The 23,170-nt window shown below is 43.9% G+C and overlaps 1 long non-coding RNA gene across 1 annotated transcript; it reads right to left on the bottom strand.

Annotated features, from left to right (window-relative positions):
* Positions 1-1,862: 1,862 nt before the first annotated feature.
* On the bottom strand, positions 1,863-22,016 carry LOC121171310. The gene is made up of 3 exons (XR_005886110.1): positions 21,917-22,016; positions 17,478-17,486; positions 1,863-1,901 (listed from the first exon to the last, which is right to left on the bottom strand). It is a non-coding gene; the product is annotated as an uncharacterized LOC121171310 (long non-coding RNA).
* Positions 22,017-23,170: the final 1,154 nt, after the last annotated feature.

The following is a 23,170-nucleotide window of genomic DNA, read 5'->3' as shown; positions in this document are numbered from 1 at the left end:
GGGAGAAAGGTTGTACAGACCACAGTGCAGCCTCAGCATGGAATCACAGGAGGTGGAGACTGGTGAGCAGGAGTTGGTGCTACAGAGACCATGGTGGAAATCTAACATAAGAACTAATACCTGGAACTCGCTGGAGCAGTGGCACCATTGGCTGCAAGCAAAGAGTTGTGTACCAACTGCAATAACTAAAACCAAACTGTAGACCTGTGGGTGACACAGCTTAGAAACTTGACCCAAGAAGAAGACTCTGCTAACCAGAAGTACAATGACCAAGAGCAAAAGAAGAGACAAAGGCACAATGAATATTACTGAAAACTCCCCTGCAAAGGAGCAAAACCCTATGCCAACCTCCACGTTAACTGAGGTAGACCGAGAAAATGGGGGACACAATTCAAAAAACTCATTTTAAAGCTCCTGATCAACAATGAGAAGCACATACAAGAGTTCAAAGGATTTAAGGAATATTTTACACAAGAAACAGCAGCAAGAAAGCAAACCAAGGCTGATATATCAGAAATTGAGAACACAGTCGAGCAAATTAAAAGTACAGTGAAGGGTCTCCTAAATAGAATGAAGCAAGCAGAAGAAAGAATCTTGATGGCTACCCAGAGCACTGGAGATGAGGGGCTGGTCTGCTCCAAACCTGACACATCTCCCAGGTTTCAGCCTGGAAAAGGATGGCCACAGAGCAGGTTACGTCACCAACCTGTTGGGATTCCAGTTGACCAATGGCACACCTGAATGGGCATTTGTTACATAGTTGGGGCACAGACAGCCCCTTTGCCTGCCCACGTGTCTATAGGACATAAAACTCCTCAACACGTATCTCAGCTGCCCTTTTCGCCTCCATCTTCCTTCCCCTCTGTGCGAAGGGGGCCCAGGAGCACATTTTCCAATAAGGCTTCCATTACAACTCTGAACAATTTGCTGACACTCTTCCACCAATGGGCAGGCGGGCGGTGGTCATCATCTAACAAATCTCAGAATTGGAGGATATTCCCTGTCACCAGGGGGAAACAAACAAAAACCTGGAAGCAGAGCTGGAATAGGGCAAAAGAAGTATTCAAGAATTGAAAGACACTATTAAGAGGCCTAATATAAGAGTTATGAGAGCCCCAGAAGGTGCAGAAGAAAAGCTTGGTTAAAAAAAATATTTAATGAAATAACAAGGGAAATTTTCCTAATCTAGAGAAAGAATTGGGAAACAAGATCCAGGAGGGGCACAGAACTCCCAACAGGCTTGATCAAAAGCAAGCTTCACCAAGACATATGATCATCAAGCTCTCTTCAATCGAACATAAGGAAAAGATGTGCATGTGAAAAAAATCAATTGACATATAAAGGAATGCCAATTAAACTCATAGGAGATCTCTCATAGGAAACTCGACAGGCAAGAAGAGAATGGAGTGACATATTCCAGATCCTAAAAGCAAAAAATTGTCGGCCTAGGACAACATACCCAGCAAAGCTTTCTTTCATTTTTGAAAATGAAATAAAATTCTTCCACAGTAAAGAAAAGTTAAAAGAATTTGCCTCTTCCCAACCTGTCCTACAAATGATACTTCAAGACGTTCTCTTGACAGAGAAGAGGAATAGCACCTACCAAAACCAAAGGCAAACGAGAAGAACATCCCAGTAAAATGACAACAGAAGACTAAACCAATGAACAACCCATTCCTAAAATGACAGGACCAAAGTACCACCCATACATATTAACCCTGAATGTAAATGCTTAAGCTCAATCAAACGTCGTAGATTAATAGACTGGATTAAAAAACAAACCCATCTGTTTGTTGTCTAGAAGAGACACATTTCACCAAAAAAACCAGCAGAAACTATATCACATGGGTTTTGATGTTTTCTGCTAGTTTCACCTCTTCAAAACAGTTTCTTCTGATTAACTTATTCAATGACTCATAGACCATACAGTAGCATCACTTTTTGCAAGAAGGTTCTTAAGTTTCATTGCTTCAGCTACACATTAGTCGTTTATTAGCATGTTATTCAACTTCATGGTGTTGTTAATTTCTTTTTTCTTCCTGATGTTGATTTTATTTTGGGGGCTTTTCATTTAAGGGATATATAGTAGTTGTGTAATGCAGACTGTCATGTCTAGTAACATGCTATTTAACTGCATGGCATTGTAAGTTTCTATTTTTCTTTCTATTATTGATTTTGTATCATGACTTTTCATTTGAGGGGATGTACAGTAGCTGTGAAACGGAGACTAACATATCCAGATGTGAGGATACAATGTAGCATGCATCTCTACTTCCAGACAAAGATGGACTTACAATGAAACTGTTTACCATATCTTGACAATAGGATGCTGGACACTCTGCCATTGTCCATGGCCGCAATGATGGACATATGACTAAGTATTAAGAACTATACTTTAATAATGATATAGGGGAACTAGGTGGAGGTGAGAGAATTGGGACTGGGATAAGGGAAATACCAGGAGCCTATGGAAGTATATCATAAAATGATGATGATGATGATGATAATAAAAATAAAATGTTCATGCAAAAAAAAAGCTGTGCCTGTTTCCACAAGTGTACACATCCTGGTTCTTGACTAGAACATGGATATCTGTGGAGAGGGGCCTCCTCAAAGATATTTTTGCTTTGCTCTCCTGGTTGTTGTTTTTAATTCACAGTTATTATTTTATTTGAAAGGCAGAGTTATGCAGGCTGAGACAGGCTGAAGCCAAGATCCTAGAACTCTATCCGAATCTCCCAAGCACTCAATTGTCTACTCTGTTTTCCCAGGCACATTAGCAGGGAGCTGGGTGGGAAGTGGAGCAGCCTGGACATGAACTGGTGCTTTATATGGGGTTCTTGTATTGCAGGCGGCTGCTTAAGCGGTTGTGCTATCCAACAGCTCGTATTTGATGCTTGTTTATTATTATTTAACTACTTATAATACTCTGGCATTCTAGGAATGACTGATGCTTTCCTACCCCCTTCACTCTCTTCCTTGACACAACAGTCATTTTCTGAGCATCTAGTCTGGGCTGGGTACTGTGCCAAGACTTGTGGCAATACAATCATGTGCCTAGACTACCCTAGGAGAAACAGTGACTTTCCATGAACAGACTTACTACTGTTCCACATGAAAATGAACTGGTCTAGGGGCTGTTACTATGGCACAGTGGGTTAAACCTCTACCTGTGGCTCTGGCACCCATATAGATGCTGGTTCAAGTTCCAGCTGCTCTACTTCCCATCCAACTTCCTGCTACTGGCCTGACAAAGCACTGATGGACAGCCCAAGTGAGAGCTGTAGAAGAAGCTCCTGGCTGTTGGCTTGGGACCAACCCAATCCCACCACTGAAGCCATTTGGGGAGTGAATGAGAAGATGGATGATCTCTGTCCCCACCTTCCTCTTCTGTAACTCATGCAACCCCCCACTGAGTTTCTGCCCCGGGGGTCATGAAACACCATCTCAGACTCAGTAAAAGGCCCCAGCAGATTCCATAAATTTGGAAGTCCTGATCCTCACAGAGGCCTGGTTTTCCCTAAGGAGCACTGGTGCTACCCAGGCAATTCCCCCTCACTGAACTCCAGTGTCCACTTCCTTACTGTCTCTGGCCTTGTGCCTCTCTCACCCCTCCCACAAGGAGAATGCATCTTTAAGCAAGATAATTGAGCCATTTCTGGGCAAATGTTCACACAAACATGTCTCAGGAAGTGGCTGACCAATCATTTGGCCCCCAAAGAGTTTTTATGTTTGCAAGACACGTAATGAAATATTTACAGGTGAAATGATGTCTGGCACTTACTTCAGAACAAACTATGTGAGAGGAAGTAGGTGGGGGTGTCGATGAAACAAGACTGGCCATGCATTAATAATTGTTCAAGCTGGGTGATGGGAGCACAGTGCCACAATGTACTATTCTGATTTGGGTTTTTTTGTTTTGTTATGTTTTATTTTGTTTTTTTCAGACTTAAATTTTTCCATAATAAAAAAGTTAAGGGGGGAAATTTTGCTTACCTTTCACTCTATATCATTGAGATGGACTACCGGTCGAATATATTTTACTGTCTGAACTGACTAGCTTTAAAAGCTAAAAATAAGGGCCTGTTGTGATCGCCTAGCAGTTAAAGTTCTTGCCTTGGGTGCACTGGGATCCCATATGGGTGCTGTTTTGTGTCCCAGTGGCCCCGCTTCCCATCCAGCTGTTGTGGCTTGGGAAAGTAGTCGGGGATGACCCAAGGCCTTGGGACCCTGCACCCGCATAGGAAACCCAGAAGAGGTTCGTGGCTCTTGGCCTTGGATCAGCCATTGTGGCTGCTTGGAGAGTGAATCAGCGGACAGAAGATCTTCCTCTCTGTCTCTCCTCTCTGTGTATCTGACTTTCCAATAAAAATAAATAAATCTTTTAAAAAAAAAAAAAAAAAGCTTAAAATAAGCAAGTACATGAATAGTTGACCAGTCATTTTCTGTGTTCAGGGCAGTCACACCGGGGAAGACAAGGTGCTACATATCTTATTTGCTGCCGGCCTCATGACAGTAACATGCCCAACCTGGAGGGAATGAGCACACGTCTAGAACATCATTCCAGTAACTGGACTTAGGGAACTAACAACGCCATATGGGGGAAGACAGTGGGACTCCAGGAAGAGCTGATTGTGTTTCTTTATGATGGAGGTGCTGAACCAGCCTGACCCGTCTCAGAATTGCCATGTTATCTGTCGGGCAGCATGTCATTGGCATTAGCTTGAGAACATAAAGCTATGGGTTGTCAGCCAGCATCAGTACAAATCTGAGAACAACTATGTGATGGACAGGATTTTCTCAACTAAGGTTTCAATGCAAAAATATTTTTAGATGCAAACATAGCTTTTTCATAATGCTAATTTTCTATGAACTTTTGGAAGACTCCTTTTAGGCTTGAATTTCAAAAATGTTTTTAAAAGTGGTCAAAAGCTTTGCATGCAACAAAACTAATAAATAGAGGCTTTTTTTGACTTTTTAAAATTTTGACACCTACATGAGAGGGAAAACATGAGATAGCTGTCTGTTTGCATTCGTGTTGTTTCACTCAACATGATGCCCTCCAGCTCCACTACAGCTAAGGCAACAGATTGTGAATGTACTTGAACATGTACAGGGTCTTACCAACTTCACGGGAGATGCATATTGTCAAAAAAAAAAAAAAAAGAAGAAGAAGAAGAAGAAGGTGCCTGGATTCCAATTTCTCTCACAACACAACAGCTTTTCTTTTCATTTTTCCATGAACTATTTGAAGTTCTCTCATATGATAGCTTTCAAAAATATTGACAACAAAATAAACTACTCCTTTAATTCTACTTCCATAGGCCTATTTGAAGTACTTTCATATTGTATAGTGGAGACTGCCAGCTCTACAGGCAAACATGATACTTGAAAAGTATCTAGACCTTGAAAAAGCTCCATAACTTTTTCCAACCTCAACTTCCTCATCTATAAAAGTGTACTAAGCACAGATGCTGGGAGGTTACAGGTAATGTGTGTAAAATTCCTTTCCTATCGTTTTATTGTATTTGTAATTGTGGGTTCCTCTACACTCCACCCCATATCTCCTGATACAGTGCTGAACACACAGTGAGAGCCAGCAAAATGTTTGGTGAATTGAATTAAACCTGGTACAACTTACATTGCGGGAGGAAGTTGGGAGTGTACTCAGGTCCATGGTGGGATGGGCCTGGTGGAAAGCAGGAACCAATCGGCAGTGGCCAGCTGAGAGGCTTGCAACTGCAGAGCCCCATATGCCATCAAAATGCAAATTTCCAAACTGCATGGCTGGTTGCCCTGGGTCGCCGGGAAACTCCAACCAGGCAGGCGAGGCCGTATCACCACCAGGAGGAAATGTTAAGATTATACCAGAATCCTTGCTTGCGAGGTCACATCTCATGAGAACTTCTCTACCTGTTTGTTCAAGCCAGAAAACAGGGATCACTCCTGGCACGTTGCCTTCTCTGGCACTCACAGCTAAGCATCCACCACGTTCCATCTATTCAGGTTCAGTTGTTGGTAGAAATGCTCTACCTCCCCTCAACTCTGCTATTAGCACCCCAGCTTCTCCCTTACCTGGTCCACAAGCAAAGGTGAGTCTCCTCAAATGCCTTCTGAGTCCTTTCCTTCGCAGCAGATGGAGGAATCATTTTTACCTCTTTCTTTGAATTTCAGAAGATTTTAAATATTCACAAACACACTGAGTATGCTGTGTTCGTACGTACCCACCGCTCAAGACCAGCTTTGTTCCATGTATGCCCCAGCTGATTTTGCCATTGTTCTTGGATCTTTTGAAGCAATTGCCAGAAATCACTGCGGGAGTTTTTGCTTGGGCAGGATGAGTATCTTTCATTGCATCTTCCGTGTGGCTTGCAAAGCCCCAGTCATGTGTCAGCTGGAGAGTCCTAGTTATCCTTTCGTCTCTAACCCAAGGCAGCACAGCCTCCTCTCTTTCCTCCGGCGTTTTAACTTGTTCCTTCCTGAGACTTCCAGGCTGATTTTGGTACCCAAAGGCCCATCTTGCATCCTCTTCCACTCTGCTGTCTCAGCTGTGTCTGCTCACGCTGTCTGCCATCATTGTCTCTACAGGCGCCAGTCTCCAACCAGGTGTCCCCTTGGCTGCTGTCTTGGTCCGCCCCCCTGCTGTTTCTGAAGTTGTTACCGCTCTCTCTGCGGTTAACCACATAAAGGTACTCCCTGCGTTTAAAACCAGCACCACTGGTCCAAGAACAGTGCCTCTCTGTCCCCAGGGAACAGCTCAGTATCTTCCTCATGGGAAGTGCTTGATATTTGTTGAATGAGGGCCCTAAGACAAAGCACACACAAGAGCCACAACAGTTTCCTGCTATAAAATTGCTTAACATGCTCAGCGTCATTGTCTAGACTGTTTTTTAACCATAAGAACCATGTTCGAAGAACAGGCATTTGGCATTGTTGCAATATCATTTGGAGCCTGTGCATCCCATATTGGAGTAACTGGTTTGAGTCCTGGCCCCTTTACCATCTTCTGATACAACTTCCTCCAGGTGTGCACCCCAGGAGGCAGCAGACTCTGGGATTCAGTCTCTCTTACCCACGTGAGAGACCCATAATGAGTTCCTGCCTCCTGCCAGGCCCTGTCCTGCCTATTGTGAGCAACTGGGGAATGAATTAGTGAGTGGAAGATCTTTTGGTTTGTCTGTCGTGTGTGTGTGTGTGTGTGTGTGTGTGTGTGTGTGTGTGTGTATAACTGAAATGAAAAATAATGATTTTTTTTTTTTTTTAATTCACAGAGGTGAGCCTCCTAACTGGCATTTTCATTCCTCAGGCTGGGGTCTCTACGTGCTGCTGCTTGTGCTTCACGTCAAGGCCCCGGCTCTCCCCCAGAAGGTGGCCCCAGCAAGGCAGACTTGCAGAGGGGCTGGCACTGGCATGGGAGAGTGCACGCTGAATTCTGTGTTCCTGGCATCAGCCTGGCACAGCCTGGAAGGCCGGGCTACATCAGGCATTTGAGATGATAGGAGATTCCCTGTTCCTCTCTCTTGCTCACTCCTTCTTCCTCTCTCTCTCTGTCTTAATTGCTCTATTTTTCTGTTTCTACTTTTTAAATAAAATGAAAATGAATAAATAAAAAAAGCCCATGTTTAAGTCTTTAAATATTTTTTTGTAACAGACAATATGATTTTCAAGAAAGACTGTAAGTTGCACGTTATGTTGGACATACAATCCTGTCTTCAAGAGTTGTATATGAAAAACAAAGTTGGGCCTGGCACAGTAGCCTAGCAGTTAAAGTCCTCGCCTTGTACCTGCCAGGATTCCATGTGGGCACAGGTTCTAATCCCAGTGGCCCCACTTCCTATCCAGCTACCTGCCTGCGGCCTGGGAAAGCAGTCAAGGACAGCCCAAAGCCTTGGGACCCTGCACCCACATGGGAGACCCGGAAGAGGCTCCAGGCTCCTGGCTTTGGATTGGCTCAGGCCGTTGGCTCAGTCATTATGGCTGCTTGAGAGTGATTCAGTGTACGGAAGATCTTCCCCTCTGTCTCTCATTCTCTGTAAATCTGAATTTCTAATAAAAATAAATAAATATTTTTTAAAAAGTGGTGTACAGCAAATGACAAACATTTAACTATTTTGAAAACTAGCCATTTCTCATACTATAAAAGCCAGAGTACTAATTAGGCCAAAGAATCTGGAAAGACTCAAGCAATTGAAATCATTAGGAATTTCTTTCCCTTTTTTTTTTTTTTTTGATTGGATAGATATTTTTAAAGCAGTCCTTAAATTATTTTTATTTTCTTCTTCTTTTTTTTTTTTATTAATTACATTGCATTATGTGACACAGTTTTATAGGCACTGGGATTCCCCCCACTCCTCCCCAAACCCTCCCCACATGGTGGATTCCTCCACCTTGTTGCAATACCTCAGTTCAAATTCAGTTGAAATTTTTTCATTGCAAGCATATACCAAGTACAAAGTCCAGCATCTTATTGTCCAGATAAGTTCAACGGTTTCTTGGGGAGACCATCATCTCTGGTCTGAAGGTAGAGCTGGCAGAGTACCGTCCTGATCAATTAAAAGCCCCGACATAACATCAGTAACAATTTATAATGTTAAGGAATTAATTGACATGTTATTGAATAACCAGTATGTTAAAAAAAAATGTGAGTTCTGAACTACATCCTGTGACTTCTTCATTGACATTTCAATTTTAGTTTATATACAACTGGGTTCTATACACCTTAAAATGGCTATAGATTACTATTCAGCTGTCTCATGTCTGTTTTCATTTTAGTATTTAGCAGTTTATAGTGTTGAAGCACAATTTTGCTGAAACTGGCTGTTTTTTGGGTAGTCCAAACTGGCTTATAACTCTAACAAGACATGTGTCAACAGTTTAGGTGCAGAACAGTTTTAGGAGGGGTGTGCAGAGAAATCTTCAATACCCTAGAGAGGAGTAACTAATCTTTGTGTCCCACCTAGTGGGTATAAGTGAATCCACGCTGACCATTTCAATCATTAGGAATTTCTTTAAGAATACCAACTAACATTTATGATTGTTACTATTTAGATAAGGATCTCTCCTTTGGTCCCTCCCCTGAGACATAATATTCCTACCTTACAGAGTTTTAAAAACTTACCAAGGCTTTCAAGACATAATTTTTTCTCTCCACTTTTTAAAAATACATATTTTCCTAAAAGATGTATTTATTTATTTGAAAGGTAAAGTTACAGAAAGACAGCGAGATCTTTCAACTTCTAGTTCACTCCCAAAATGGTTGCAACAGCTGGAGCTTGGCTGGTCCAAAGTCATAAGCCAGGAGATTCTTCCATGTCAGTGTGGGTACCCTAGCGCTTGGACCATCTTCCGTTGTTTTCCCAGGTGTGTTAGTATGGAGATGGATCAGAAATGGAACAACCAGGAATCATACCAGTGCCCATATGGGAGGCAGCTTTTAACCCACTATGCCACAGTCCTGCCCTTCCCCCACCCCCAAATCCTTTCTAAATCACTGAGGATTTGAAGCCAGGGAGTCTGACGTCTGAAGAAGCGCTCTGAGTAATCTTCTCTCTGTACATTAAGGTTGAAGTGATCCTCAAGTACAGCTGGGAAATAAAGTAAAATAAAGCATATTTTTCTTTTATTTTTTTTCTTATTGGAAAGGCAGATTTACAGAGAGAAGGAAAGACAGAAAGATCTTGCATCTGCTGGTTCACTCCCCAAGTGGCCACAACGGTCAGAGATGAGCTTATCCAAAGCCAGGAGCCTGGAGCATCTTCTGGGTCTCCCACATGGGTGCAGGGTCCCAAGCTTTTGGGCCATCCTCTACTGCTTTCTCAGGCCACAAGCAGGGAGCTGGATGGGAAGCAGCACAGCTAGGACATGAACCAGTACCATAGGGGATGCCGGCACTTGCAGAGGAAGGATTAGCCAGTTAAGCCATTGCACTAGGCCTGCACATTGTTCAATTCCTCAGTATTTCCCTTGTGTTTTGGTTTCAGAGATATATGTGCACACTTTCGTAGGAAAAGCTGTTGCAAACCAGTCACTGATAAGATTATGCTTCTGTAGGCCCAAAGCACTAACCAAGTATCTTTGAACCAAGTCCTTTTTAGAGATGAAGCAAAGTAAAAACTGTGAAGTTGAGAAGTTTTCAGACTATTCTTAGCTTACTGGAAAAGCTCTGCTCTTCTGATGGTACTGTGCCCATTGTCTGCTTACTTTGGACACACAGGTTCTAACCAAGAGGAAATCTATTGTGTTTTTAAAGGGAGACCTTCTTAAGGTAATATAATGTGGAGCTTAAACTATGAAAAAATATTGTTTCCTTAAATACATTTGGGAGTTCCTTTTTGACTTTCACCTCAGGAAACCTGGCCATCAGGGGCAGAAGTTTCCATGAGATAGGAGAAAGAGGCAGAAAGGGTGCTTGGCACAATGGCCCAACTGCTTAATCCTTTGCCTGCAAGCGCCAGCATCCCACATGGATGCCGTTTTCTCTCCCAGTTGCTCCACTTCCCATCCAGCTCCCTGCTTGTGGCCTGGGAAAGCAGCAGAGGGACCCTGCTCCCATTTGGAAGACCTGGAAGAAGCTCCTGGTTCCCGGCTTTGGATCTGCTCAGCTCTGGCTGTTGTGACCATTTAGAGAATGAACCAAAAGATGGAAGATCTTTCTGTCTCTTTTTTCTGTAAATATGTCTCTCCAGTAAAAAAATAAATAAATCTTTCAAAGAAAGAGGCAGAAAATCCAGGCTATCTTCTTAGCAATCTATAACAGAGTGTGTCTTGGGCAGCCTCAAGACTAGAAGCTCCTCACACCCTGAAGCAGGAGGGGAACGGTTTCACAGACAAGGGTGGTCCCAGGCCAAGCAGAATACACCTGCAATTCCTCAGGGAAGATTAACTTAAAAAAAAAGATTTATTTCTACTTTATTGGAAAGTCTGATTTACAGAGAGAAGGAGAGGCAAAGATCTTCCATGCACTGATTCACTCCTCAAGTGGCCGCAACAGCTGGAGCTGAGCCAATCCAAAGCCAAGAGCTTCTTCACGGACTCTCACATGGGTACAGGGTCCCAAGGCTTTGGGTTATTCTCTTTTGATTTCCCAGACCACAAGCAGGGAGCTGGAAGGGAAGTGGAGCAGCTGGTACGTGAACCAGCGCCCATATGGGATCCCAGTTCATGCAAGGCAAGGACTTCAGCCACTAGGCTGGGCCCAAAAGATTAATGTTTGCATGAGACATGCTAAGTATAAGATGAGAACAGCAGGTTACTTAGTGCTAAGGAAGACCGTTGGGGCTAGCTGAATCCTTGCAAAGTTTTCGTTAGAAGAATGTCAACCACATTCCTGCAGGTATCACCCTGTTTCAACAGTAGTCAACTCATCAGCCATCCATCGTATTCACGTTGACATCAACATCTACTCCTCCTGCTTTTGTTTTTGAAGCAAATTGATTGTGAATAAAGAATAAAGTGTGATTTTCACTTAAGGAATGTCAGTTGGCTTAGGATAGTTAGCTAGAAACATTTGCACGGGCAGAGATTGACATACCACGTGGGGAAGGAAGGTTCTGGCAGGACAAGTCAGTACCTTGAGCATATTTCCATGCCTGCTGCTCTTCTTGCCACACGTTTACCACGCCAGTGCAATTGTCACTTGTTTGCGTGGTTACGTTACTAGCGTCTTACGTAACCCATTGCTGCATGAAGGTAACTCTAGAGTAGCTGGGTCCAATCAAAATAAAATGTGAGCCACGAGTGTGACTTTGCATTGCTACTTGAGACATTTATTAAAAGTATAAATGTTAAAAATATATTTACAACTTTGTTTATTTGAAAAGCAGAGTTACAGAGAGAGAGAAAAAGAGAGATTGAGAGAGAGAGGTCTTCCATCTACTGATTCACTTCCCAAATGGCTGCAAAGTTCAGGGCTGGGCCAGACCAAAGCCAAGAGTAGAAGCTTTTTCCAGGTTTTCTACACACTGGAGCAGGGGCCCAAACACTTGGTCTTCTTCTGTTGCTTTCCCAAGGCATTAGCCAGGAGCCAGAAAGAAATACAGCAGCCAGGATTCAAACAGGCACTTATATGGGATGATAGGTTTACAAGTAGTCGCCTAACCCACTAAGCCACAAGGCCGATTCCCCTAGCAATCACATTTTAAAAGTAAGAAAAGAGAGGAGTGTTTGATCCATTGATTATGGTGCCCATGATCCACATCCAGGTATCTGTGTTTGATTATCACCTCCAGTTCCCCAAGTCCAGCTTCCTGCTATTGTAGACGTTGGGAGGGAGCAAGTCATGGTTCAAGCTACTGCCTAAGTTACTTGGACACTGGGTTAAGTTCCTGGCAGCTGGCTTTGGTCCCAGTCAGGGGCCTCTGTGAGTATCTGGGGAGTGAACCAGTGGATGGAAGCTCTCATTCTCTGCCTCTCCTTCTCTCTCTTTTCTGTTACATCTTCTCAAGCAAGCAATAAAAATTAGGAAAACACAAAATCTAAAAATGAAATGAAAAAAATAGGGAAAACTAATTTTAATTGTGCATTTTAACCTAGCATAGTAAATCAAAATATCACAACATAACGACAATGTAAATTATTACTTTACATTCTTACTTTTGTGCTAAGCCTGTGAAATGAAGTGTGCATTTTACAAATCCAGCACATCTCAATTTGCACTAGCAATATTTAAGAGGTTAACAGCCATATGTAACTAGTAACTGTCCAGTAGTACCCATACTGGATAGAATACCCATTGAGCACACTCGATCAGGCCAGTGACGGCTGCTTTGCAATTTATCTGAAGATAATGCCAGTAAAGACATTTGAAAAAGTTGACATACATTATATGCACAGGGCATTTCTAAGAAATGCACTGAAGTGGACAAAAGAATAACCACAATAATGAAGAGTTTTTAAATGAGTCCTGGTGCAAACAAAGAAAATGTTAAAAACTCCAAAACTTCCAAAACACAGGCGAATGGTCCAAGTCTTTGGGAAAATGTGTTTCTCCAGATCATATATAAAGCTACAGCAGTGGCAAGCATGTTAACAGAACCTGAGAAGTACTTTACTTACTTGGTGGGCGGAGTCCAGGTAAGTCTGAGCAGTGGTACTGGTAACATGGCTGTGGCTGGGGGTACCCAGCCACAGCCACCCCAGGCTTCCTGCTGGGGATCCTAGCTCCCCATCCACTGCTGCTACACAGGGGGAGGGTTTTGCGCTTGTGGGCAGCTAGAGTGCCAACTGGCACCAGGCTCTGCCCTCTGGCCACCCAGTGACGAGCTCTAGGGGTTTAAGGGCATGAAAATACTGCCTCAGGACATCCATTGATAAAGCCACTGTACACGTAGGTCCAGAATGAATCCCGAGGGACACCCAACCACAGGGCCACAACTTGCAGGTAAGCGAGGGGACTGAGACCTGGTGGTTTGGAGGAGAGAGACCTGAAGATTTTTATTAGTCAGACTGATACACCAGCAAACATGGAAGTCCTGAGTTGGGCTTGTTAGCATGAAACAGTATTGACTACCACACACCAGCACACACGCAAGCTAAAACTGGGGCCTCTCTAGCAGGGCTAGATACCAGTACCCGACAATGAGTATCAGATCAGGGGATGGGTCACATTAGACTGGGTCATGACCAACAAAGACACAAAAGAACCATATCCAGGATTGAATTCTGTGGGTGATATGTTGGCCCAACCCACTGGTTAGCTTGAAAGTTGGGATTTTGATGGACTGATCTAGAAGTGACAATGGAACTCACTGATGCTCATAGTACTGTAGCTGGGAATAAGTGAGCAAGTCCAGGCTGCTGCACTCACATGGTGTGGAATATAACAGGGTGTGGGGTAGTCTGGGCCACACCAGCTCATACAAAAGCTGGGACAGATGGGGCAGGCCATGTTGCATAAGGACCAAGCACTGGCTGGCATGTGTGAGATCTGGGTCTGGAAGTGGCCTGAGCGAGGGAACATGGGAAACTCCCCTGTTGGGTCATAGCTCCCACTGATGAGCACATGGTCCAGGCCTGGGTGTTGGGCAGGCTGGGCAGGGTAGCTCCATCCATCAGCAAGTGTGTAAGTTGGATTTAGAAGCGGGGCAGACCAGGCAGGGCGGGGCCAAGCAAACCACAGCATACTGGCCAAGTTGAGAAACCAGGATGGAGTGCAGGTCATGCTGGGCCTAGGCTGCCACACCTACTGGTTTGCATGAGCCAGGGATGAGAGCTGACTGATCAGGACCAGGTTCCAGCATCCTCCAGTGAGAGTTGGGACTTGGGGCCAGCTGGGCCAGGCCAGGCTGCAGCATCTGAAGGCAAAGGCCAAGACAGGAAAAGGGGTTATGCCAAGCTGGGACAGAGCAACCAGTGGCACACGTGAGATCTGTGGCTGGGATCAGGCCTGTTTGGAGAGCTAAGGGAATGCCATGGCTAGGTTGTGGTTCCCACTGGTGAGCATGGGGGCCAGAGAGGAGACTGCGTTCTGGTCAGGACATGCAGTCTCCCTCAGCACAGGTGTGAAGTGGGTCTGGTGCATGCAAGACTGGGCTACACTCTAGTACCCATTGGAACTCATCAGAACCAGGATGGGTAAGATGGACTGGGCTAGGTCTCTGTCTCTGCTGAGCCATGCATGAGCTGTATCTGGGTATGGACCAGGCTTGGCTGAACAGTAGCACCCAACAGTAAGAATTGGAATGGGTGAGGGCTAGTCAGGAGAAGCCATTGTTCCTGCTAGGACAGGAGGTGGACTAAGTTGGCTGGTCATGGACCTAGCCATGTGTGCAGGATCTCCCACTGGTGCTCTGGCCAGCAGAGCCAGTAGCGTGGACCCGGAGAGGGTCTGGGAATGAAGGACCAACAGGAGACCAGTGATGGTGAAAGTCTCCCTGAAGCCTCCCTTTATTACTCCTTATATACTCTTTCCCCCAAGCCCTTTAACCAAATAGGATGTCAATGAATCCCGTTAGTCCAGGTGCTTTTAGCTGCAAGCCCATTTCCTGTTACTGCTCAGCTTAACAAGTGCTAATCAACTCCTTATCCCATAACACACTGGGAGAGGTTCTGATGGAGGAGCTTGGCAACTCGTCTGTCATGATTCAGTCCCTCCAAGTGAGTGTAAGAACAAAGGAGCAGCCCAGACCAGCCCAGGGAACGGTACCTATGGGCTTGCCTTTAGCTTAGGTCTGGGAGCAAGCCAGACTGGAATAGTTCATATCATCCACTAGCAAATCTGAGCCAGAATGGTGTGTGGCTCATACCAGGTTGGGCTGCAATGCCTTCCAGTTAACATTAGGGCCAGGACTTGGGACTGGCTATGCTGGCTGGCTGAAGTCCCCACCAGCATGAGCTGGAACTGGGAGTGGGCTGGGCCCAGACAGACTACAGGACCCACTGGCAAATGTCGAGATGAGGCGGGCCATGTGAGACCTGGGGGAGAGTGGGAGAGCCCAGTAGGGAGCCTGCAAAGAGATCCTCTGCTGGGCCACCATTCCCACTTTTGAGCATGAGAGCTGGGGTTGGGAGCAGACCAGGCTGGGCAGGGCTACAATACCTGTTGGCCTGCATGCAAGCTAGATCTGGCATAAGCCATGCTGGGTGGACTGTACCTACTGGTATGTGCATAAGCCAGATGGTGTGAGTGTAGGTTGGACTTTGCCATAGCATTAGTTAGCAGATGCTGACACAGGGGGGAAAATTCTGTTGAGCTAAACTGTAGTACCACCTGGAGAGTGCAAGATCTGGGAGTGGGAATGGGCATAGTAAGGAAACAGTGGGCACCTCCCTCTTGGGTTGCTACTCTGACTAGTGAGCATGAGAACCAGGACTGGCACAGGCATGGCTAGACAGAGAGTGGCACCCACTAGCACGTGTCTGTGGGCTGGATAGTGGGGCTGGTTGGGTTGAAGTAGGCTTCAATGCTCATCAACATGTATAAGAGCTGAATGGGATGTGAGACAGACAGAACCAATCTGCTGTACATACTGGCAAACATGGGAACCAGAGCAGGAAGCAGGCCTGGTAGGGATTATTGCAGGTCGCTCTGACCAGGCTTCCACTCCCACTGGTTTGCGTTGGGGGCCGAATGTACAGTGAGTAGAATAAGGCTGGACTGCAACGCTCATTAGTTTGCATAGAAGATAGGGCTGGAGGCAACTGACCTAGCAATTGTTGCTAGCAGTGTGCATGCACATAGACCGATTTGGGCAACACACTGTGTTGGACCGTGTGCTGGCATGCACACACAAGAATCAGGTCTGGGATCACCTCTGATTAAGTGTCTTTGGGCGCCGCCCCCCCAATTGAACCACTGGATTCAGAACTTCAACCATGGAGGAAATTGCAGGTTTCATGGACTGACCGTGGAATGCATGTGTCAGCCTCCTCAGTGCCTTAGAGTAGTGGATAGCATATCCAGATGCACATGGAGGATATGGCAGTAGATTGGGGTTTGGAGAGGACACGTGGTACCATAACAGGACGGAGGACAGAACAAATTAATCATCTACCCCAGCCAAGTGTTGGCAGTGAAAATCTGGGCGAACTCTAAGGTGGATTATGTCAGCCAGTGGAGTCTGGAGAGATTCCATTGTGATTGGAGTGGCAAGATTGGCAGCAATATAGAACTGTTGAACTATCAAAAGCACCTGAGCAGGACCCTCAGAGCATGCCCCACATAGGGGACCCTGGCATGGCTAGCAGACTGGGTGTGGCTTCTCTTTTTTCTCCTCCTCCCAAATACAGGAAGGAAAAAAGTAAATATCAAAACAATGGTTCCATCCACTCCCCTGTAGCCCTTGACCCTTCGCACCCTAATCAAGTATGTAAGAATTATCAAAAACAACATTTATACAATTAAAATAAGTAAATTAAATTTAAAAGAAATTTTTAAAACGGGGGGTCTCACAAAACTTGGGGAAAAATTAAGACCATGCATTCAGAACCATGACTGATCCATATTTTCCTCCTGTATTAACTAGTAAAGACAGAAACAAAACTAACCCCAAATCAAGACCAAAAGGAAAGCGGGCCCAAGAGCCAGGAAGGCGGGGCTGATAACACAGCTGAGTTGAAAAGTCCTTTTAGTTTCCTTCATGAAGTTGATTGGGAGGGAAGGAGAGCAGAAACAAGAAACCCAAATAGGCTATGCAGGCGGTGACCAGAGTCCATTAAGCAAAGTTAAATGCAAAGACACCACACATCTATTATGTAAGCACTTCACTATTGCCCACAATGGCCTCCTGCTTGGGCAACTTGCTTTCTAAAGGGAAGTTGTGGCATCAAGAAAAATGACAACCTAGGTGGTTTGAAGGCAACATTTTCATTTTAAAGCCCCGCTCCAGCTCACTCCACTGGGCCTCTTCCAATTTTGTGAACCAGGGAATTAGACACAATTATGTATAGAACTGAGTATTTTCCATGCCGAAAGGATGCAACTCATTTCACGTGCATAATACAACTTACAAAGTGACAGATATGGAAGATATTTAAGGAACATGTTTCACCTTCAAAGAAAAAGACCATACAGATTGTTTGCAAAAGAGCTTCAGAAGGAGAAATGAGAGACCAGAGAGCAAGATGAAGTACACTGACACCAGTCAGGAAAACTGTTAATAATATTGAAACCAGGGCCCGGCACCGTGGCCTAGCGGCTAAAGTCCTTGCCTTGAACGCGTTGGGATCCCATATGGGCGCCGGTTCTAATCCTGGCAGCTCCACTTCCCATCCAGCTCCCTGCTTGTGGCCTGGGAAAGTAGTCGAGGACGGCCCAAAGCTTTGGGATCCTGCACCCGTGTGGGACACCCAGAAGAAGTTCCTGGATCCTGGCTTTGGATCGGCATAGCATCGGCCATTGCACTCACTTGGGGAGTGAATCATCGGACCAGAAGATCTTCCTCTCTGTCTCTCCTCCTCTCTGTATATCTGACTTTCCAATAAATAAATAAATCTTTAAAATAATAATAATAATAATATTGAAACCAGCTTGGAGATGAAAGTTATGATAGAAATGGCAAAGGGGTACAGATATTTCAGAAAAATGAAACAGTGATTTGAAAGACAGGCTTGCAACAAATATAGACAGCAGAGGTAAAGAGAAGACCATGATTGTCTCCACTATAGAATAACCAGAAAGATATACAGATGGATAGAAGGAGATAAGGAACTCATAGTGTGCAGCTCCCATTAATCCTTCTTGGAAAAGTTACTTCAAAATGTGAATAATCTAGAGACAGTCCAAAGTAAAGGATTGGAGCATGGAACTGTTAGTGAGTACTGGCTCCAGGTAACATTCAAACCAAGGGACACAACAGCAAGACCTACAACTTCAGAACAGTATGCCCACAATCCATCAGATGCCTAAACGTGAGCTCCACGGTTGGGCCTAGAGCCAACAGTGGGCATCGTTCCTGGAGCAGCTGCCAGCCTGTGGCTTAGCATTGCCCTTGCTGCAGACACGAACTTGGTTTCCAGGCTCCCTATGGAGTCTGTGATCTTCCACTCAGAAATATTAGCTATCTAAGTTAGCCAGAGTGGGTTCTGTTGTTTTCTTACAATTGTGATTGACAAACCAGTCACACAAAATTGAGTATATATGTGGTCAAAGAGTTTAAGTGTTTGGGGAACCCAAACACATGTGCAAAATTGGTAAGAATCTGTCCCAATCTTTTGGAAGGGCAATTTAGTAATGGTAAATGGTAAAATTCTAAGTAAAAATTTTACTTAGAATTTAAATTTAAATTTAAATTTACCATTTAGTAAATGGTAAAATTCTAAGTAAAAATCTCTGTGATTCAGAAATTCTGTCTGGAAGCTTAGCTTACAAATTTAAACAAAACTTCACCAAATAGTTACTTTACATATAACTGCACTGGGTGATGCAGGCAACAATTCCTTCCATCTTGGAGCCTATATCCTGGGGTGGAGGGGTGGAGAAGAGACAGGAATAATAATAACAAATAACATTTATGTGTTAAAAGGTGAAGCCTGTTGGGGGCAAAGAGAGAGCAAGGAGGAGAACAGAGGGGAACAGGAGGTACTGGTCATTTGGTAATTTAATTAGTGGTTAGGGAAGACTCAGATTTACGGACCTGAAGGAAGTGACAGAGTAAGCCATGTGGTGTTTAAGGAGAAGCACCCCCGCCCCAAGTGAAAACAACAACAAGTACAAAGGCCAGGAGGCAGGAAACTGGGATGCTGGAGCAAAGAGTGCATAGCTTAGAATGGAGAGAGGTGGGGGCAGAGAATGCAGTTTTAAGAACTTCAGTTTTTACTCAGAACAAATGGCAAGCCACTATAGATTCTAAACAGAGGTAAGATCTGACTCACATTTTCTCCCCAAAGGATTTGTATATTTGAAATGCAGAGTTATAAATAGGGAATAAGACAGAGAGATCTTCCAATTGCTGCTTCACTCTCCAAATGGCAGCAACACACAAGACTGGGCCAGGATGAAGCCAGGTACTTCAATCTGGTTCTCTCACATTGATGCAGGGACTGCAAGCATTTGAGCCATCTTTTCTGTTTTCCCATACGCACTCAAAGGGAGCTGGACATGCACTTGTGCAGCAAGTTCCCATTAGGAATGCTGGCATCACAGGCAGTGATTTCACAGTCCAGTCTGCCCCCTAGAGCCGAATCGGCACCATTTTGTATAGTGAGGCAAAGGCTATGGGACAGTACTACATATGCAGTGAGTTGGGAGTGAACTCATTTCTGGCTCAGTGAACTGCAACACATGGCATCCTACAGGTTCTACCTAAGATAGGTTTGGGGAGCTCTCAGACCTTCCGGCCAGCAGATCAAGAACTCTAGTAGTAGCATATCAGGCACCATTTTGTATGGTATGGCAAAGACTTTAAGGCTGCTGGGACAACAGTAAACTGTGCTGAGCTGGGAGCAAATTCATTAAGCTCAGTGCATTGCACTGGTCCCACAGGGAAAATGATACTTACTATGGCATTGTGTCGGTCAAAATAGGTTTGTGTGGTGCTCAGACCGAACGGCCAACAGGTTCCAGCAAGATCAGCACCAACAACAAGCAAGTTGTATAGGATTCCTGCTGTCTTCCTAATCCTGGGAACTGCTCAACCAGAAGTGGGAGAAAGGTTGTACAGCCTCAACACAGTATCACAGGAGGTGGAAACTGGTGAGCCATGAGCTAGGCTGTGGAGACCATGGTGGAAGTCTAACATAAGAACCCAGACCTCGGGCCCAGCGCGGTGGCACAGTGGTTAAGATCCTCACCTTGCATGCCCAGGATCCCATATGGGCACCGGTTCTAATCCCGACGGCCCCGCTTCCCTTCCAGCTCCCTGCCTGTGGCCTGGGAAGCAGTTGAGGACGGCCCAAAGCTTTGGGACCCTCCTGGCTTCGGATCGGCATAGCATCGGCCATTGCACTCACTTGGGGAGTGAATCATCAGATGGAAGATCTTCCTCTCTATCTCTCCTCTCTGTATATCTGACTTTCCAATAAAAATAAAATAAATCTTAAAAAAAAAAAAAAGAACCCAGACCTGGAACTCGCTGGAGGGAGTGCCACAAGTGACTGCAAAAAACAGCTGTATACCAACCACAATAAGAGTGAAACCTAATTGTAGACCTGTGGGTGATACAGCTTAGAAACCTGCCCCAAGGACAAGACTCTGCTAACCAGAAGTACAATGACCAAGAGCAAAAGAAGAGATAAAGGCACAATGTATATTACTGAAGATTCCTCTGCAAAGGAGCAAAGGCCTTTTCCAAACTCAGAATCAACTGATGAAGACATTGTGAAAATGGGGAAGACAGATTTCAAAACAATTGTTATAAAGCTTCTTATCAACAATGAGAAACACATAAAGCAGACATTCAAGGAATTTAAGGAATATGTCATACAGGAAATGAATAAAATGAAAATTGATATATCAGAAATTAACAATACAGTGAAGCAAACTAAAAGTATAGTGGAGAGTCTGCAAAACAGAATGAAGAAAGTAGAAGAAAGAATCTCAGAATTGGAAGATATTTCCTGTCACCAGGAGGAAACAAACAAAAACTTGGAAGCAGAGCTAGGTCAGGCTAAAAAGAAGTATTCAAGAATTGGAAGACACTATTAAAAGGCCAAATACAAGAGTTATAGGAGTCCCAGAAGGATCTGAATGAGAAGCTGGTTTTACAAATGTATTTAATGAAATAAAAAGAGAAAATTTCCCGAATCTAGAGAAAGAATTAAGAAACAACATCCAGGAGGGGCATAGAACTCCCAACACCGTTAACCAAAAGCAAGCTTCACCATGACACATGATAAATCAAGCTCTCTTCAATCGAACATAAGGAAAAGATCCTTAAATGTGCATGTGAAAAACATCAATTGACATATAAAGGAATGTTAATTAAACTCACAGGAGATCTCTCACAGGAAACTCGACAGGCAAGAAGAGAATGGAGTGACATATTCCAGATTCTAAAAGAAAAAAATGGTCGGCCCAGAAAAACATTCAGCAAAGCTCTCATTTGTCTTTGAAAATGAAATAAAATTCTTCCACAGTAAAGAAAAGTTAAAAGAATTCTGCTCTTCCAAACCTGCCCTACAAATGATACTTAAAGTTGTTCTCTTGAGAAAAGGAATAGCACCTACCAAAACCAAAGGCAAACGGGAAGAACATCCCAGTAAAATGACAACAGAAGACTAAACCAATGAACAACCCATTCCTCAAATGACAGGACCAAAGTACCACCCATTCAGATTAACCCTGAATGTAAATAGCTTAAACTCCTCAATCAAATGCCATAGATTAATAGACTGGATTAAAAAAATAACACCCATATGTTGCCTACAGGAGACACATCTTATCAACAAAGATCAGTGGAAACTATATCTCATGGATTTTGATTTTTTTTTAGTTTCATCTCTCAAAACACTCTCAAAACAGAAGTCTCATCAAATTCTGCACTGACTCATATATCATACAGTTGCATCATTTTGTTAAAGATCGTTCTTGATTGTCTTTTACATTTCTTCAGTTACACATTAGTCATTCATTAGCATGTTACTTAACTTCACAATGTTAATTTCTTTTTTTTCTTCCTGTTGTTGATTTTGTTTTGTGGCTTTTCATCTAAGGGACATACAGTAACTGTGTAATGAGACTATCATATCTAGCAGCATGTTATTTAACTTAATGGCATTGTAAGTTTCTATTTTTCTTCCTTTAGTTGGTTTTGTTTTGTGGCTTTTCATTTCAGGGTATATGTAGTAACTGTGTAATGGAGACTATCACATCCAGATGTGAGGATACAATGCAGTATGCATCTCTACTTCCAGACAAAGATGGACTCCCAATGAAATTGTTAACTAAATCTTGACAATACAGTGCTGTCTGCCATTGTCCATTGCCACAATGATGGACCTATGACTCTGTATGAAGAACTATACTAATGTAATAATACAGGGGAACTCAGTTGGAAAGGGTTTGGGGAGGGGAGAAGGAAAATCCCAGTGCCCGTGTAACTGTATCATAAATGATAATAATAATTTATTTTAAGATTTATTTATTTATTTTTATTAGAAAGGCAGATATACAGAGAGGAGGAGAGACAGAGAGAAAGATCCTCCATCCGATGGTTCACTCCCCAAGTGACCTCAACGGTTGGAGTTGAGCCAATCCGAAACCAGGAGCTTCCTCCAGGTCTCCCACGTGGGCGCAGGGTCCCAAGGCCTTTGGCCGTCCTCGACTGCTTTCCCAGGCCACAGGCAGGGAGCTGGATGGGAAGCGGGGCTGCCGGGATACTAACCTGCAACCATATGGGATCCTGGGCGTGCCTAAGGCAAGGTCCTCAACCAATATGCCATTGCACCAGGTGCCAGGCCCGATGATAATTTTTAAAAGAAGTAAAAAAAAAAAAAAAACTAAAATTTTTAATAAGCAGCTCTGGCCATTGCTATGTTTTGGGGAGTGAACCAGTAAATAGAAAGAATCTCTCTCTATATATAAAATCTGCTTTTTAAATAAAAATAAGCTTTAAAAATCCAGGTGATTTAGACTACAAAGCTCGAAGCACTGACAACATTAGAGCTTATGTGAACCAGAAGGAGTTCTAATTTAAACAGAAATATATGCCCCTAGCCGTTAAACTAACACACCGCGAACACCTCGTGAGTTATCACAATAAACATGTACTTCTGTGCTTCTGCTGTTATAAAATTC

This window comes from Ochotona curzoniae, unplaced genomic scaffold, assembly GCF_017591425.1.
Source record: "Ochotona curzoniae isolate NIBS_2020 unplaced genomic scaffold, NIBS_Ocur_1.0 scaffold_2587, whole genome shotgun sequence".
In the NCBI taxonomy this organism is placed as follows: Eukaryota; Metazoa; Chordata; class Mammalia; order Lagomorpha; family Ochotonidae; genus Ochotona; species Ochotona curzoniae.
This window is presented reverse-complemented; position numbering and strand designations above follow the sequence as displayed.